The sequence below is a fragment of the Athene cunicularia genome (genome assembly GCF_003259725.1).
Source record: "Athene cunicularia isolate RWA chromosome 6 unlocalized genomic scaffold, athCun1 chr6_part1, whole genome shotgun sequence".
Classification (NCBI taxonomy): domain Eukaryota; kingdom Metazoa; phylum Chordata; class Aves; order Strigiformes; family Strigidae; genus Athene; species Athene cunicularia.
In genome coordinates this window covers 10,356,982-10,376,640 of record NW_020799105.1, presented here as the reverse complement: position 1 = coordinate 10,376,640, position 19,659 = coordinate 10,356,982, and the positions used below count along the sequence as shown (strand labels likewise).

The following is a 19,659-nucleotide window of genomic DNA, read 5'->3' as shown; positions in this document are numbered from 1 at the left end:
GTTAATTAAGCATCTGCTGTCCTTTCATTTGGCATCCCCTGGGATGGGGGTGGTGGTGACCAGAAGGAAGTATTTACTTTTCTTCATCACTATGTAAAATAAAAGCTGCTGTGATGATGCTTGAGGGCGAGAAGGTATGGTGCCTTAATCTTTCTGGAAATTTTGTGTGAGGTAAAACTGGCTGTTTGCCTGGGATTTCCAGGTGCCCAGCAGCTAGGCAGGAGAGGTAATGGTAAGTGGTGCCTGGCAGCCCAGGATGTTTGTGCAGGGCCCCAGAGCAGGCAGAGCTGTTGATCCATGGTGTGAAAGAGCTAGTGCTGAGGACTGGATGTCCATCCAAGAGAGGTTTCAGTTCTTACTTTGGAGTGTTTAAATGCTGCTGTAGAACTCTATTATACATACTTTGGGGATGAGGGGGACTGTGTTCTTGTATTTAATTTCAGACTAGTTCTATTCTGGTCTCACAGACTGAGTGCCCCTCTCCTTTTGAAGGGCATTAAGTGAATTTTTGTGAAGCGCAGAGAGCTTGAACTTGATTTCACCCACAAGAAATCCCATCAGTGCACTTGGACACTGTTCTGTGCTGCAGACCAGAGCACAGAAGTGGTGAAAGGCAGGATTCCCCTCAAAACGCATTTTGTGTCCTGAACTCAACAGGATACCAACATGGGGATGCCGTGGTGCTCACTGAAAGACCAGAAGGGATCGTGCAGATTTTGATGGGAGCCAAATGCAATGAATTTCCAAAACCCCATTCTCAAACAAACAAGGGGGAAAAAAACCCCAACCCAACAACCAAAAAACAAACACCGAATTCCCCAACTAACTGTATGGAAGCTAAGTTAAACCTGTTCTTATTTCTATTCTGCCTTCCATGGTATAAAGACCTTTGAGTTCTCTGGGGAGCAAATGCACTAGGCAGATCTTCAGAGCTCTGGCCAACTCACAGCTCTGTCATACATATTTGTAAATTACTTGACACAGGTTTATGTGTTAGTTGTTAGTTCAGAAACTGAGCAGGATTCTATGTTATTTCTGTATACAGAATTCATCAGTGTTCTTGATAGCCTTTGTAGTATTTTATTATTGTGCATCTCTGGTTTATGGTGTGACATGACTGAGCTCATGATAGTGAACTAATCATACATCTTGCAAGTACCTGGGATGAAATGATTTTATATATTTACTAGGATCAGTTCTGAAATGTTCACTGAAAGTTTTCTTGAATAGAATGTGAAAGAGTGGAACTGAGAGGGATTCAGAAGTGTTTTTAAAAATCAGCTAACTTACTTTTGGAAACAGGTTAATCACAGCTGTTACTTAAGACTTCTGACAAACTTCTGTCTTTGACACTTAATGGATTCTTAGGACAGATTCATTCATATTAGCTTGATTTACTACAGTGAATTTTAATTTCAACATCATGCTGTACCAGATACAAGATATATGGAGTATTTGAACTGACACATACAGGTTAAACATCCTTCTACTGAAATAAAGAAGTTATTGTAAGCAGCATTATGTCATCAGAGAATTAAAGTTTTATACTAGTTCAGGTCAGAATTAAGGGGATTAGATTTGTCCTAGTTTGTTTAAGCCGTGAACAGGGTCTCAGACTTGAGTTTAAAAAGTCACTGTTGCCTCTCAACCATCTCTGTAGGGCACCTTTGAAGTAGGCCCTTTATCTTCAGGGTTGCACCTTCTAAGTGGACAATCTTCAAATAAATACTTTCATTTTCAGGTTGTTACAAGCTGCTTCTCTTGTGAAATTTCATTAGCCAGGAAGGGGAAGTGGTATATTTCTCTCTTTCTAAAAGAATTGTGTTTCACAGAAGATGGTAGGAATGTACTTTTTAAAAAAAATTTTTTTCCCCATTTCTTCTCCTTTGCTGCTGGAGTGGTTTTAGTTGAAACTTATTTAACGCTTTTAGGTGGTCTTCTAGCTGTAGCTGGTGCCAGCCAGTATGTCTGGCCTACTACCTACAGCAAAGTAAGTCTACAAGTAAACCTGCAAGCCACAGGAGTACCCAGTAATTGTGCATTAGAATATGTGTAACACAAAGAAAAATACTTGTGCACTGTTTTGCCTTTTGGGAAGTTCTTATCCATTCCATGTGTTTTCTGGCCAGTAGTTGTCATCTGAAGAATCTGGAATCACATCCCATTTCAGTAAGGTTTTGGGTCCTTGATCAGCTTTGAAATTAATTCCTGACTGAATCCAAACTGGGAAAAGTAGCTTCCTTCTGTGTGGCCACTCTCTGCATTTGAAGTGTTGATCTGGAGACAAAGATTCTGATGAGAAGATAAGCATAAAGGACATGACAATGATGTCTTCATATGGTCAGTTATGCATTAAAAATAACAGGTGCAGTTAAAGATAAGAATGTGATGGATGTGAACAAATTTGCTATGGTGGTTCAACTTTTTTCATGAAAAGTCATGATTACTGTTTATTTATGAAGTACTGTGAAGGTGTGCTGGATTTCATAAATCATCTGAGAAGTTGAAGGGGAGGCAAATATGCTAAAATTATAAAGGATTTTCAAGTACTGAAGCAGGTCAGCAGTCCTTACTGAAGAACAAAATCATACCTTTTTTTTTGGGTGGATTTATACATGATAGCTGCTGGGTTGCTGTATTGGATCAGTATGGTTCTGAGGTTGCCTCAGTCACTTTATCCGAGGAATAAGTTGATAGATACAAGGTATTCAGTTAACTTTGAAGGCAATGAAGGAATATCAAGTCTTCAAATAGATGTTAATTACAGTAATAATATTTTGAAAGTCTGGACACCAGAAAAAATGATTCCCAGAAGCAAGCCAGCAGTTCCAATGAATTAACCTTCAAAGAAAAACTTCAAGTATAAAGAAATAAGAGACCTCGTGGATCCTGATATATCATAATAAAATTCAAGATAATTTTGATATAATTATAAGAACATGGATTTTGACTGTCTGTTTTAGGAGAGAAGAGAATTAAACAAAGGATGTATTTTAAGATACTTCAGTGGCAAGGCTGTTTCTTAACACACAAGTCATCATCATATGTCATACATTATTTTGGTAGTTTTATTAGATGCTTGTGCATTGAACCCAGAAAATGTAAAAGGTTTTTTTTTGATTTCTCAGGAGAGAAGAGGTAGGGCCAAATGTTATCCTTGGCAGGCATAAGGACTGGCAGGATTTGGTCCACACTTAATATTTTTAAACTGTTCACGTTTTGCACTTGTATCTACTGAGTGCTAATGAAAAATCACTATTTGCCTGTTAAGCACTCTTGGATTAAAAAAAAACTATTTTAACTTTAACCTTTTTTTTTCCTTAAATTTTGGAATATATGTTTCTCTTTTTAAAATCAGTCTAGAAAAGCCAAAACTTCCATTTATCCTTTTTCTATGCTGTGATGATATTTTTGAGGTTTAACAAAAAGCCTCATCTGATAAATTTTTACACTTGGGCCATACAAAATCTACTTATAGGCCTTCATACCTCTTTTTGACACAAATGAAGCTGGAAAAATTTAATACTCTGGACTTCAGAGGGTGATTAGAGACATAATCCCCAGTAAGCAAAAGAGTGAATGACATGGGTACATTGACAAGATACAGTGAGCACTAAACTGAAGAGGGAGCTTTTAATAAAATTGGAGAGGAAATGAAGTGAAGGAACTAAAACTTAAGTATGGAACAAATACTACTTATGAAACCAGCATTATTTTCAAAAAAGGTTAACACTGCAATATAAAAAATAAAAACAAGTTAAATAGTCTGAGACAAAGTTATGTGAAATAAAAATATCTCAATGAAGCAGTAAATGTAGTTGATACAAAAGGCAAAACTTGTGAAACCAACCAATACTTATATAAACTATATCTAAATGCAGGGAGTGAAACTGTCAAAGCAGGTAATATGCTTTAAAAGGAAAGTTGGAAAAGAAAATGTACAATGAGAAAATCTGTTTACAATGGAGTAAATTAAAAGGGCTGCAGGCATACATTAATTGATGTTATGGAGAAATAAGGTCATTGGGGACAGACTTTAAACAATGTGGGGTTTTTCTCATTCCTTTGAAGTGTGCAGTACTTCATACAGAAATAGGGTTGTCAGTATACAATAAAATATATCAAACAGTAAGATAATGCCTATATTTCTGTGTTGTTTACTACCAAAAGCAATCAGAAATGTATTTTAAATGTTAGGAAAATGCAAAAAAGCCCTCATGAATGGTGATAAAAGTAGTTAGCTTATGCTGCTGTTTTTGTTTTGATAATTTGCTAAGTGTTGACATATTGAACAAAGTTCATACCCTCTTTATTTTTTGGTGCATGTCAGCTGCCATTTTAATTTAACGTGTGCTCAGGACAATATATGCAGGGTAATATTTATTTTGATTTTTTGGCAGGTTCCGGTCAGCTGCACATTTTGTTATTTTACTTTTTCCTTCCCTCCACTTCCCTTAAGTCAGGAACCATAGCTTCCTGTAATGTGGCTTTCACATATTCTCTAAGGAAATTTAATTTCTAGATTCAAAAGCTGCCCATCTCAAGTTCAAGAGCTCTTCTTTCTTCATGAAAACATATTTATGAAACTACATAGCTTAGGAAAATTATAATCAGCCTTATGAAAATTCTTTCTCTGTTAGCATAGTAGGAAATCTTGAAGGCATTGAAAGATAAAGGCATATTGCTGGTTTAGAAGACTGTCTTGAAGGTTCATAATAACATTGTAGGATTTAGGAATTTAAATTCCTTTTATTATAGATTCAAAACTACCCCTAAGCATATAAAATAGTTTGCCTAGCTCACAGACTTAACATTCCAAAGCAGTATGGCCAAGAGCTCAACTTTTATTTTGAACTTATGGAACTATTAGGAGCTCAATAGCCTTCTCTGGGGAACAAAGTGAATGTAAAGTACCGAGTCCAGTTGGAAAGCAAACTTACTGTATTTTGTTACAGTTATCCTGCGTGTTGGAAAGTAAGATACTAGAATTTTCACTTCTTTAAGCGATAATTCATTTGGGAATGAATGAGGCTAGTGGTGGTTTGTAGTTGATTTTTGCTGCTCATTCTTTCTGAAACTCTGCAGCTACAAAATTATGCAACATAAACTATGCAGCTAGAAATTGTACTAATTTTCTGAATGTTATATGCCTTGGGATAATACAGCTTAAAATCTTGTAGCAAGCTTAAAGAAATACAAATGAAATAATACCACATGTACTGTATAAGCTTGTTGATACAGGCGATGTCATTTAAGTTATGTTCAAGCTAAATAAAAGATCTGTTAATCTTATTCTTGCATGCCTCTTAAAGCCCACAATGATTTTGTATATATTTTTTAAAAATTATGTAATAAATTGCTACCTAAAATGTGTAACTGCTGACTAGTCAGTGGTTAGCTGATGATTTACAGATGGGAGCGAGATGATCCAGACTGTAGGCCAATGAGTTTTTTATAGTTCTGTTATATCATTTGGATAAAATTATAACCATGGATGCTTTAGAAGAATGTTGATCAAGTAGTTAAAGTGTGGTACCTCTGGTTAGATTACTAAATCTGTTATTCATTTGAGTATGGTGAATATGGGGAAACTTGCTGGGACATTCATTGAAACATCTATCTCTTGGGCATTTCTGAAGAGAATACTGAAATCTGGAGTGTGAGAAAGTGATTAAAAGTGAATTCACTTCCGTAACTTCAGTCTGATCCAGTTAAGTATTTCTCTCACTTCTGTCCAGGGTCTTCTCCCCTTGTCCATTTCTGGCAGTTGTCTGTAGTCTCTCTCTTCTACATTTCACTGTAAGTGGTGAGAGACTTCCTCAGGTGCTGAGCAAGTGCTTATTCTGATGATGGTTTCTAAAACACGTACATTGATACTCTGCATTGGTAAATTGGGTACTCTTGAGAATGTTCTAGCTTGCTGCAAAGATTTTGGTGAGCAATTACCTAGAAATGTGAAAAAGAGATTTGTAAACTGACCTTCTAGATTTCAGTGAGAGTTGTACAGCTAGTTGGTGATACGCAATCTGAGTAAGAGTGGCAGACTCGAGTATTAAATCAGTATAATTTGACAAGATTGAAAGTGGCAGGCTCAGGTATGAAGTCATTCTTCTTGTAGTTTTTAAACCTCTTTTTAAAATGATCCTTTTCAGTCTGTAAAGGTACAAACCCAGAAATAATACTTAAGAGATGTCTTAAACAAAATGGCAAATAAAAAAGTACAGGGTACAGAGCAGCCCTACCATTGTTGCTTTATAGTCATGTGCAAGCAAAAGTTGTAACTTATATTGCTTGCTATATAATAATGTCACCAGTTTTATAAATACGTAATATAAAATTGAAGAAAAAAGTAACTCTCTCCAAGTTTGGCATTTTGAAAAGCATTATAGACAGAATCAGTGTTTGTGGTGACATTATAAAATCTTGAAGGTACTTGTATTGCTCGGGCAGGTTGTGTTAACTGTATTCTGAATGGTTTTTATATTTTGTTGACATTCTCCAAATGAGATTAGTATTTGACTCTTTTATTCAGTTCAACTTTAAGGTATTTGAGGAGGTTTTGATGCATTAATTTTGCTATTTTATTATTATTATTTCCCCCCTTCCCTCTTTCTTGATAGTTGAGCTCGAATAAATGCTCTAGCTGTGAAGGTATCTGTTTTCAGGCTCCAGTGCTAGCAGTAGGTCCTTAAAGTTCTGAAATCAACGTTAGGAATAGTCTCTAAAAGGTTTACAAGAGTAACCATCTTATTTTGGAGTACAAGCCATAACTGCGAATGCAATTTAATCTACATTTAAGATAAATTTGTGGTCACACAAACCATGGTAACAGTGATTTATCGCAGCTGTAAAAGGTTGGTGCAAGCTCAAAACCTTATCCAACAGTGAATGTTTTCATGGGGCTTATTGCCAAGATAGGTATAGAGAGAGGTTTTGTTTTTAATATCACAGATGATTTAGTTGATCAGAGTGAGAGCAGAGTGGCGATTTATAATTGACTGACTGAGTTAACAGTCTTTCTGTCAGACAGTATTAGGTGTGGGTGAAAGGTCAATGAATGTCACCTCAGTTTTTCATTGCTTTTGGTAGCCAAGTAGCTACATAAAAGTCAATCTCAGAATTTCACCAAGTGACAATTTATTTAACCCTTCCTGCACCAATTCAAAATGCAGTCACTGTTGTGAGCTGTGTCTTCTGTTAAACAAAAGTACTCATCATTAGCTGGGTTCAGTTGTCATCTTAATCTGCAAGAATGGCCATAAATTTTCCAGCCTCATGCCCTTCAAATATGTGTAGAGAGTATATGTAAAGAAATTTTGACAGTCAAACTCTTCCTTTCAAGCCCAAGTACTTAAAGCACTCTGTAAAGATGTCATCAAGTCCAGCAATCTTTTTTATTTATCTCCTACACTGAACAGGGAGCTGAGAATACGGCAGATATCTGACACCTTGATGGAGTTCTGTAGATGAGTTCTCAGGCAGGATTTGTTTGCTGCTGTCTTTAGTTTATGATGAACTGTGTGGATCAGCAGTCAGATTTTCTTGTACTGGATTTCAAGTCTTTTGGTACACAGCATCTGCTAAGTGGAAGTGATTTCAGGCTTTGCAGCTTGACTTTGCGAAGTCTGTACTGTGTGGTATATTCCAATCCTTTTATTCTTGTCTGTTCAAATCATGTCAAGCTATCCCTGAATTTCTATCAAATCATACTGGTTACAATTAGTGAATGTCACTTTAAATCTCAATCAAATATTCCTTAGGGTTTGGCAACACAGAGAAGGTACTTGTTTTCCAAAGAGGCCTGCAAAATACTTGTTCTCTGGCATTAACAGAGATATGATCTAGCATGTCACCTTGTGTATAATGGTTTTTAAGTTCACTGCTGTGATCTGTATGTAGCTTAATGCTGACAAAACTGGAGGTGACCATTATCCCCTCTAGGATTGCAGATTCTTGCTGAAATGATGCTGCCAGTTTTTATTGCAGCCTATTACTCTCTGAGGTGTATCACCTGGGCAAATCCCTAAGCATCTCTCTTACAAAGGTAGGTAGTTAATTTTCATGTCGGGTGGTGTTATACAGACAAAATGAACTTGGTCTTTGCTTTGAGGTTTTGTGTCTCTGCTCAGAAGAGCCCCTTTGCATCCATCACTGGGTTGGTGGGTGTCCCCAGGAGGAACCACTGCTTTCACTCCCTTCTGCTCAGAGAGATTTCATAGCTGAGCTTGATGTTTCAGCTGTTTCACACTTAACAGGAAAAAGCACCAAGAAGCTTTCCCAGAGAGATGAGCTAGTGCTTTAAAGAAACGTAACTGGTCTAATGGAATCCGTAAAATGAGTATGTGTATATGTGTCCGTCTTCGTACATAGTGATTTAATGAGAAGCTGTTTTAGGAGTGAAATTAGCTTTGCCTAAACAAGTGCAGCTGGAGTTGTCCTAAGCTTTCTTAAATTGACTCATGCATCTCGGCTAATTCTTACTCACAATTTTTTCTCCTGTGGTAATTCTCAGCTATATAATTCTCATTCAACCTAATGCTCAGGTTGAAATCAGTGGAGTGGGAAGGAGAGTTGCTTGCTCAGAGTTGTAGCCTGAAACACCGGAAATTTGATTTTATTGCCAACTCAGCCACCAGTCCAAAACCGCACAAATAATTCTGTTCCTGGTACTTTGATTTACTGTCTGTGAAATAATATTTACATAAATGGGTGTAATTTTAAGCGTAAAGAATGCTCAGATGTGCTTTGTAAAACAAAGCACAATACAGCTTCCAGCGGTAGGGTCCTAATGAAGATAATCTCATTTTTTTGCTTCTGGATTTTGTCTTTGATCATAAAGCCTGTGTGAAAGTTTAAATATTTTTATTTCCATTATTCCTTTGCTTTTGATCTAACTGTTCTCGATACCTACGTTATTTTGCACTGGAAGTGGAGGGAGCTTGAAATCCTTTGTTTATTCATGTCCTGTGTTCTTATCCAGATAGATTATTGCAAAATAAAATCAGTCTTAGTTCCATTCTGCTAAAACCAGTGAGAGAAGGGTTTGCAATGAAAAACAGCTTGTGATGTTCAGCATCATTCATAGGACAGTTTGTCATTTTAAGTATCTGAAAATCTGTTCCCTCATAGAAGGTTGAGAAAATTCTGTTGGCCAAGGAAAGTACTTTTCAGAGTAAGGAATTGTATGTTTATATATCATCTAGTATTCATATCAGAATGATAAAAAAGGACACGAGAAGATACTGCCTTTTACTTTTCTACAGCTCCCTTTGGTCCTGGCTATACGAAGCCAGTTTAGTTTAACATATCAAAAACATTTCCAGTACATGCAGCATGATAATGGTCTTCAGATGCACATGTATCACAATAAATAGCTCTTATGTCATATGTTACTGTAGGTGTAAGAAACATCAAAAGCAATTTAAAAAGCTAGTTATCTTGGCTCTGCTGAATCCCAAGATAATGTCTGAATATCTACACAATAGTCTCTGAAAGGTAAAACATCCCCTCTCTAGGAGCAATTTGCTTGATGAAGGAACATTTCTGAGTTGTACATCCCCAACACATATAACTCTGAAATGAATTTACAAATAGAGTCTTTATAGATATAACTGTAAAAATAGCATCTAGGAAACCTATTTTCTATTTATTTAGTATAGGAATTTAAAGTCATGCCTGTATGAGATTATTCAGCATCAGTTGTATAGCTTTTAGTTAAGAAATGCTTCAGAGCTAACAATCAGAATATTTCACTGTGAGAAGAGCCCTCGGGGGACCATGGGCACTCAAAATGAAGCTGCTTGATGAAATTCTCAAATTCTTACTCTCCTGACTTTTTTCACCTGGAGAAAGCTCTGGGTGAGTGTGAACATCCCATTGATGGGGGCTCAGTCATCAGCAGCTCCCTGATCCTTTTCCAGCCCTATATTCATGGGGACTGTGCTGAGTCCTACCATCACTGCTTGCCCAGTCTGGGAGCCCTGACTTGCTTCCTCCCACAGCTGTTGGCAATTCTGAAGGTTTGCTCTGGGCTCCAGAGGAAATGAGTGGAGCGTACTGCAGAGGTAACTGCCTTGTGCCCTCCTGTGGCAGGGAAGTATGCAGCTCCCTGCTATTTCAGAAAAAATATTATTTTTTGGGATTTCAAGCTCTGTTTCAATAGTGCTTCTAGTGTTAGAGTTTGAAGGGTGGGGAAGGAAGGATTGCTGTCAAATTCATGTGCTCAGAAGTCATGAATCAGGTTTTGGGGGGGAGTGGGAAAAGACCTTCTTCCCTAAGGATTCCTCTGATGAACTTGCATGGTACACCTAGGTCAGCTATATATATATATATATATATATTTTTTTTTTTTAATTTTTTTTTTCTGTATCCCTAATATTTGGAAACTTCTTGTTTTAAAGAAAGCTGACAACCAGAGACTTCTTGGAGATGGAGATTTAAAAAAGTGCCAAATCCCTGAAAAACGAATTCCTCTCCAGAGTTGTCATCTTGACATAAGATGTATTTTATATGTATAGAAATGTTTTTGAAAATGAATGGAAAAAAAAAATCAGAGCGTGACAGAGTAAATAATATTGCTGTAGGTAGACAACTGATGTGGATGCGTCAGGCTTAGTTTCAGGTATATTGTGCTTATGAGAATGTGTGATTGTCTTGCCATAAATGCTTTAAGGTAATTTTCTATTATTCTACATAAATATTCAAATTGGTTAGACCAGAATCAGAGCTAATTAAGACATTGAGCTATGCTTAATAATTTTTTCCCCTAGTCTATAGTGAATGTAACTGGTTTTGCTCAGGAGCAATTAGTTCATTATCACTTGACTTCTGTGAAGGACTTGGAATGAGAATATTTTTACTTAGTCAAAAAGATGCCTGATACAAAGATTAGAATGAGTAGCCATTTTTGAAGTATATCTTGTGTCTTGTGTTACAATTTTGAAAGAATTTATTCTTGGAAATGAAAATCACACTTTTAGCTAATCATTAATACATCATCCAGAAAGCTTTGTAGGGGAGGACTTTTCAAATCTTTTAACTATTCTGTGGTGCTTTATTGAAGCTGATTTGTGGCATCAAATCTCTCAATCTCTGTAAGTGCTTTTCTGATACTCTGTAAGAATTTAAGAGTCTCATGGAAGGTAAGTAAACAAATTTTAGAGAAAGGGGCTTAACTAGTAATGAATAACAAAGTTAGCTAAATTCAGTACAAGAAGCACAGAATAAATGGATATTTAAATTAAATTTGAAGGAAAATTATATTTATTCTCTCTTTAGTTGTTGTAATAGTGCAAGGGGAAAACTAATTGAAACAGCATTGAAATATTTAGGCTTAATGTTAAAAATATTTGATAATCCAACGAATGTATGTTACAGACTTTTTTTTAATCATCTGGCCAGCACTTGACAGACTTTATGAAATATTACATGGTTTTGATCTAAATCCAATAATGACACTATCTGTACTAGCAACTTACTGCCTTAAATACTATATGTTATCCATCTCATATGCTTGCACAGTAAGCCCATAATGGTGATCTGATATCTGTCACTTGTGTGGGTGATCAGTAAAGAAATAATGACTACGTTTGTTGCATATAGTAATGTTATAAATGAGAAAATGGCATTTTAATGGAAAAGAAACTGATGGGTACCCATGCTGATTTTGGCTATCATCAGAATGGTCTGTTGTGCTCTGTACTTGTATTCTTGTCTTGATTCATCTTCCATATTGATACACTCAACTACCTATTACTCTAACAGTGGCTTGGCTGAAGAATGAATGTCTGAGCTATCTATTTTAGGAATTATTTAAGGACCTGCTCCTTTTTTATCATTCTTCTGAACTTCAAACTGGTCATGCTGCTTTCCTAAAGAATGAAAGTTGTGTATCACTTATGGACCAGTTTAATAAATAGCTGATTAATTGCATGTGTACCAGAAGAGACGATCTTTATCTTACTTTCCTTTAGTTGTTTTTCTTCATTAGTGCTTATAGCTGTACTTTCTTCCCTGTCCCTGCTTTTTTTTTCTTTAGTGCCTTTTATTTCTTCTGTTCTTCCTGTAGGCAGTCTCTGTTTTAAAAAATAAATAAGTGCAACTGGTCTCACTTAAGCAAGCTCCTTTCATGTCATTTCAGGCATCACTGAAAGATGCTGTCTGTCTCATTATTTATTCAAGCATCTGAAGACACTTCTGAAAAATGAATAAATTATTCTGTCATCATTGTTTTAGGAAAACTTTAAAAAACACTAAAATAAATTAATTGGGAAGCCATTAGGAATAACCAAGCTTCGTTTAACATAGCTGTGATAGCTTCAGGACATGATTCCCTACAAAGGCTTTGGAATTCCTTGTGGATATTGCTGCCAAAATTTATTATTGTAAAAGCAATGCAGTCAGCTACAGTGATTGTACAGCTAAATGTTTTAGGAGCCATTTGGCAGAAATGCATGCTCCGAGGTAAAGCTGAATATTTGCAACCAAGTATCAAACAAAAGGTTGTTGAATGGGCTGAATATTGTCTAATATGAAAGAAACAAAGATAAGGTAGGAGGAAGTTAGTTGTTTATTGGAAGTTGGACCAAATGTTAGGTTTCTTTGTATTATTTATACCAGTATTTTGAACAGTTGTGCTGAAAGCTTTATTTCAAATATTATGGATATAACTAAAATGGAAAGAACATCAAATATTGAACAACACAGCCTTGGGAAGATAATTTTAACTACCTGAGCTGATAGATAGCATTTGAGGCTAAGATTAAAAAAAGACAAATCACAAGTGAGACAGTCATTGACCATTTTAGCTTGGAAGCTGAGAGGTAGATGCACTTGGAGATGATTGCTCCTGTGTTACATTCATTACATGGGATGAGAACTTCCTTTCCAAATGTCTTACAAGAATCTTATCTTTTAGCCCATTTTCTTAAGGTAGCCATGTTGTCCTTCACCAATGCCAAATCTCTTTGAGGTAAGACACAAGGACATTGTTTAGGCTCAAAATTAGTACTTTTAACTGATTAAACTGAGTCTTCTACTTGTAATGGTTATTAATTCTCTGTATGGATTTGACACACTTTAATATATTTTCAAATTGGAAAAAAAATCTGGCTGAAAGCTTAATTATTTTTAGAAGACAAAATGTTTGTTTCTGTGTGTATATATTCAGTAATAATAACATAGGGAATTTTTAAAGTAAATCCTTTAATAATATTAATTAGTCCTGGAAACAATGGAAATTCTATACAGATTATTTGCAAAAATGATTACGTTTTAATAGTTTTCCAATATGACTTGGGTGGGCAATACAGAACTGGGATATACGACAGAGGTTGCTGTCATGGTCTCACTTGTGACATACAGAACCTGAGAAAGTTACTGAAAAGGAAGGCACTGTCACAGAAATAAAACACATCCAACCTGTAGGGTACACACTGGTGATTTTGCTGTATAACCCGTAGTACAGATATTCTTGATCCAGTTAGGGACCCATGTCTGAGGAGATTCAGGTGAAGTTTAAGGTAAGCATCCTTCATGTTTAGGGTTCCTCAGTCTGATACTTGTTGTGACAGTCCTGGTTTTTGCTGTGTGTGTGTCTGGTCTCTGCAGTAGGTATAGAGCAGAGTACCTCTGTGTTGTCTGGATCTAACTTCTGAATTGAGGTTTTTCAGGAATTGTTTAAACTCTTGTAGTCCACTTTATAAATAGTGCTTAAGGCCAAAATAATCCACAATAGCTAATGTCTCTGTTACAAAATGTGTCACCATTTTGCCACTCTGATCTAACTGGATCTGCTCTGGCCAGGCGATGGGACTGGGTGTTCTCTGGAGGTTCCTGCCAATCTAGGTAATTCAGAGATTGTAAATTAACTATGGTCCTGCATTTTCTACCTCAGCGGGATGCTATTCTGAAGCTCAGTTTTTAAAACCATTTTCAAACCTTGCAGCACCATCAGAAGAACTGTAAACTGATATGATGGCCTGTATGCTTTATGCGAGGGTCATTTGCTTTCTGAATTAAATATGAATAATCACCGTTTCAAATGTCAAGATATCATTCTGCTAGAGAATATATCAGTAGTTGGCTGAAGTACTTCAGAAAAACTTTCACTCCCTGTTAGCAGTTAAATTTCTGTTCCTCTCAGTCTTTGTATCGAAATGGAGGACTAGGAGGAGCATTCTGACATGCAGTCCTACTGGCTGAGGCAAAATAGAGTAAACAATTTAGAGTTAATAACCTAACTCTTTAAAATGTCTCCTTATGAGAAAAGAGTTTCTCTTCAAATTCAGCCAGGAATTATTTCATGTTGTCAGGCCAGTCTTATTTTCAGGCTTTCAGTTTTCAGATATATTACCCCAAGGATCCAAAATGAGTTTTGTATTTTATTGAATTATCATATGATACACATCATTGTTTAAAAAAATTAATACTGCAGATACCTCTTTTGTGAAACACAATTACAATCCCAGCAGAACCTGTGAGTTAAGATATAACTATTATAAAAGCAAACCAATTTGGAGGGAAATCAAAATCAATTAGTACAGTGAAAAATTTTTCTGGATTTATATTCAGCAATTGTTACTGCTGATATGTTGTAGTAACTGAGACACATGAGTATTTTGAAGAAAATTCTGAGTATGTTTTTCAGAAATAATATGGAAACTTTACTGGTTTAGAAATGCATACAAAATTAGGAAAACTGGGAAAAGCAGAAAAGGTGTTTCAGGATTTAAAATGGGCTGAATAACAGTAATGCTGAAAAGATCTTATGAAGGAAGTAAAAAGTAATATAAATAGTGATATAAACAAGGAACGGTGACTCAGGAATTGTTAATCCTTTTCTGAAGCGATTTAGAAGAATGAAAGGTGTAGTAAAATCCAAATTAGGAAAAGTGAATTATTTCTTAAAAAATTTTGATTAAATAAATTAGATTAATCTTAGTAAAATTTTTGAACTTAAGTAAGGATTCAGACTTTTATTTGTAGAATAAAGCCAACTGAATGTATCATAGGTAATGTAAACAACAAGTTTGGCCCATCTGCAAGAGCTGCAAGGCAGATTGGGTTCCTGATGATTATTTGGCTGAGCAGTAGTGTAAGCTCAAGACAAGGGAAGGGCATGCTGTTATGTTGACCTTGGCATGAAGCACCATGGCAAATTTCTTGCAATAACCATTTTGAAATGGGGAACCTAAATGAACTCGTTAGTCTTACTGAAATGAGTGTAAGAATTCCTGTCCTACAGGATAAAGATGTTTCTCAGCTCTTGTCTCCCTAAGTGGTGCCAAGCACACTGAAATGCTCAAATCTCCACATTGTTCTTGTGTATTGTTCATTCAGCAGCTCTGCTCATCCTGGTGTTGTATGCACCATAGCTATCAGTGAATTGTGTAAAAGTTTGAATGAGAAATAAAAGAATGTCATTTTCCCATGGTGTCAACTGGATTGAATGACAAGAAAATCAAAAGTTAATTCTCCTATAAACAATCACTTAAATTAGTTTTCATATTATACCAGCTTACTCAGTGAAGAACTTGTTATTGTTTTCATATTCTGTATCAGTCTAATTTTTTCCCACTAAAAATGTATTTTAAACATATATTTGAATGAAGGCTGTACAGTGGGTCAAAGGCAAAATCAGGAACAAGAAGTCATGCAGACCCATGCTGTCACCAACTGCCAACATATGCTTTTAGAAATGGCATTTTACTGGGAGTTCAGATGTGAGGATTTCCTTCTCATTGTCAAGAGAGCTTTGAACAATTCCTCCCTTTCTCCAAAGAAAATGTTGACAATAGAATCTTTGATCTTCCAGAACTAATGCACATGATAAATTTAATTCATGTAAATAATTCTGCTAGACTCAGTAGGACCTATCACAAAATTAAACGCACGTAACTGTCTCTCGACTAAAGACCGTGCACGTGGTAGGTATAGTGGCATAGTCCAAAAGTTCACTTAGATAAAATTATCTGTCTTTCAAAAGATGTAATGAAAATGCTGTCTTATCAAAAGATCATGTGTTAGATTTTTTTAGATTATATTTGGAAAAGCTATCTGTACTCAAGTTCAAAACTTTTAAAAGCAAGATTTATCTAGACAGTTTAATGATATAAATACATGTATATGTTGTAGTAAAATATTAATGATTCAGCACATTTTTATATTCTCAGCAGTTCGGTATTCTGTGATTTCAGGAAATAGCACTGCATAATTTTATTCTACATGCTGTTTATATTGTCAAGCCTTTTTCTACAATCATCCATGAATAACATAAATTTTCCAGGTTCTGACTTTATTGAATACAATTGATTAAACTTTGAGCATAGAATCCTGTATGGGTCTTCACTGATCTTCAAGTTTTTTGTGGAAAAAAAAAAAAAAAGTTTTACTTAAGCAGATCATCTAGTTCAGAAATTTGCTGGTGCTTGACAAGAGCCATAAAATAGACAACCCCATTTCTTTTCTGAGTACTTACATTCCTGTTAGTAATGCTTTGATTCCTGCTGCTTCTTGTCCTTTCCACTTAATGAGTATCACCCTGTAGTGGAGGGGACTTGTTTCAAAATCTGGGATCTATTTAGCTCCCTCACTGTTAAGAAATCATATTAAGATTTCTATTTGAGAGTGACCTTGGTGCTTCCTTTTGTTAATACATTAATACCACTGAACCCATATTAGGGTAAAAATGAATCACAGAATCATCTAGGTTGGAAAAGACCTTGAAGATCATCCAGTCCAACCATTAACCTAAAACTGACTGTTCTCAACTACACCATATCCCTAAGTGCTATGTCAACTCTGCTCTTAAACCCCTCCAGGGATGGGGACTCCACCACCTCCCTGGGCAGCCCATTCCAACACCCAACAACCCCTTCTGGAAAGAAATGCTTCCTAATATCCAGTCTAAACCTGAATTGTGTGTTCTGTTAGTGATGATAATATTTTGGTTTACTGTTTGAATTGTGATGTTGCTTACACAGAAATGCTCTTGAATATGATTTTAGTTAATTAAATCGGTTGGTGTGATGATTTATGCAAGAACTCTCTGGCTTTGTTATTTTGAATGTGACCTAGCAGTCTCTTATACCACCCAAGAGGACTATTAATGAAAAGCCACTAGTATGAACACTGAAGCAACAAAAATGTGTTTTGCCTTATACTTTGAATTACTAAGAGTGAGGCTACTGAACAGTGATTTTCCACAAAAGCAGTATTGTGTTTCCATAACACGAGTGGTCAGCTACATTTTCTCCTACATTCCATTAAATGTATGATAGACTATTAGTGGGTTTTTGCACTTTTGGAAGGACTTTCATTTAAATAAATGATTACCTACAAGGAAATTTCTAAGTGCTTATAGTTTCATTGTTTCTTTTGATATCATCAAATAGTGCCAAGATCCCTTAAGTATCTGTTCTGCTGGTACTGTTCTAATTAGAAGGATAATTAATACACTGTTACTGTTTCTGTAGCTATTTGGGTTTTTCAGTACATGTAACACACTGTCTACAATGGAGGGTAATTTTGGACTATTTTTCTGTTATCACTAATGCTTGGGATTGGTTATGCTGCAAGTGAATAGGTTTAACAAAAGCTGATACATACTGAAGATAATGGTAAAACCAGCTGGAATTAGAGCTACTAAATGACTAGGTTTTATTACTTTCTTCAGGATTTTTGTATGATTCCTTTTAAGAATGCTGACAAAACACTTTGTTTAGATTGAAAAGACAGTACAATGGCCCCCAATCTCCTTCGGGCAGAGAGGTGTCACTTGAGACCATTATATACATCTTTAGTATTCTGATAACTTATGTTTATGCTTTTTAAAATTTTGATGTTCTCAGAGTATCAGGTGCTATGAATTACTATACACAAATGAATCGATAAGTATTTCTCATATCAAGCTGGTTATCAAACTATGTAGGTGTCTGCCTTACCCTATTCATCTAGTGAGCTGTCAATACTGTTTTCAGTCATTTTGCTCTCTTCACTTGTCAATCAATTTTAATTTTTCTGACTTCTTTCCAGTTTATCTGTATGGTTCTGATATTACCTGTTGAAGCTCTAGGTAATAGCTCAGCTGTGCTCTTCAGTAAGGAGGTAAAAATCAAAAGTGCAACCTGTATTTTATAGCTTTATATGTCTCTATATACGTAGGCTTCCATGTAAAATGATTAACTACTATTAATACTTAAATTTTTATTTTAAAATAAAATATATTCCCCTCTTCTTGAACTGAAATTAGTATGTCAGAGAAACTGCAGAAGTTGAAACACAATTTCTTAACACAACCCCAACACACGGGTCTCAGATGTACAATCTTAATGGACTGAACTTTCTATCTTTTGTCATATTATCTTGGATATCCATCTAACACACTTTTTTACCTGAGAAGTGGGAAAACAAACAGGAATTAAGAGGAATTGCAGAGCAGGGGCAGGTATGGTTGGTCTTCTGTTTGGTGTCTCCTGTAGTACTTCATGTACTTTCAGCTGGTCTCAGTGTGTGGGCCTTAAAGAAAGGATTTCAGAGGGATTAATTTTCTAGACATTTGTTGCTCATCTTCTCCATCAGTGAGACACAGGACTGGGTCAAGTCTGGTCTGAACCAGGTCCTGGTTTGACCAGTGGAAGATCAGGTGGAAGTTGACATTTTACTGTTTTTGTGAAGTTTGGGATTTTCTTTGCTTGTGATTTTGTTTATTTTCCCTTGTGAATATTGTCAGAGGAAATACATATTTTCAGTAATGGGTCATGCTTCCTTCTATGTTCACTATGCATTTGGGAATAGCAATCTTCATCTAAATGTCATGTCTTTCTTGGATTTGGTTATCTGAGATGTACTTTCTCTGTGGATGCACTGCTGTTTAAACTCACAGTCTTTAGGTTTTACTGGGTGGGATGCAGTACCATCTCACTGGAGAAGCCTCAGCTATGGAATTTGTTTCCTCTCTAATGTCAAGTGAACCCAAGTCCATTGACTTTGAAGACATGGTAAAAAGATTCTTTCTCTCTGCTTGCGGGGTTGTAGGAAGTTGGTTTGTTTGGATTATGATTGAGAGCTTTTTATTTGATACTTTTAAAATAATACAGTAGGTTGTCTTATACTGGGCATGTTTTTTACTTGAATGAGACTTTGTTGCACAGGATTACATCTTTTTGTACTTTTAATGGTTTTACAGAAACAAAAATCTTAACATCAATTTAGGCAGGCTGTGATTTGTGGTTTGTTTAATTCAAATGGAAGAACTAGAAAATCAGGGGGAAGGGTTGTAAACAATTAGAACAATTCATCCTTTTAGGTATGGCTGTACTGCTAAAGAAAGAGGTCCAGGAGAGAGTGGAAACAGTGGCTTGTTGACCACCAATGCTTCTCGGTTGTTAGTATGCTCCTTGTCATGATTTTGTGTGCATGTGAGGTTGGTTGGTTTGTTTCCAGTGCAAAATGAATGAAATAGCATGCAGCCTGTGTTGCAGGGAAGTACATCTCCATCACAAAACTTCCAGTTACTTGGGGTTTGGATCATATATATAGTGCAAAGACAGTTTGCAAACTGAACTTTAAAATAAATACTTGTCAGAAGGATTCTTCAGGATCCTTTTTTTTTTTTTTTTTTTTTTTTTAAAAAAGATTTTGGTTTTGGAAAATAGTTTC

General features: G+C 35.8%; 1 long non-coding RNA gene across 1 annotated transcript; it reads right to left on the bottom strand.

The window, feature by feature from the left end:
* Nucleotides 1-1,380: 1,380 nt before the first annotated feature.
* Nucleotides 1,381-16,554, bottom strand: LOC113481622. The gene is made up of 3 exons (XR_003398716.1): nucleotides 16,478-16,554; nucleotides 5,729-5,946; nucleotides 1,381-2,292 (listed from the first exon to the last, which is right to left on the bottom strand). It is a non-coding gene; the product is annotated as an uncharacterized LOC113481622 (long non-coding RNA).
* Between the last annotated feature and the right edge of the window lie 3,105 nt (nucleotides 16,555-19,659).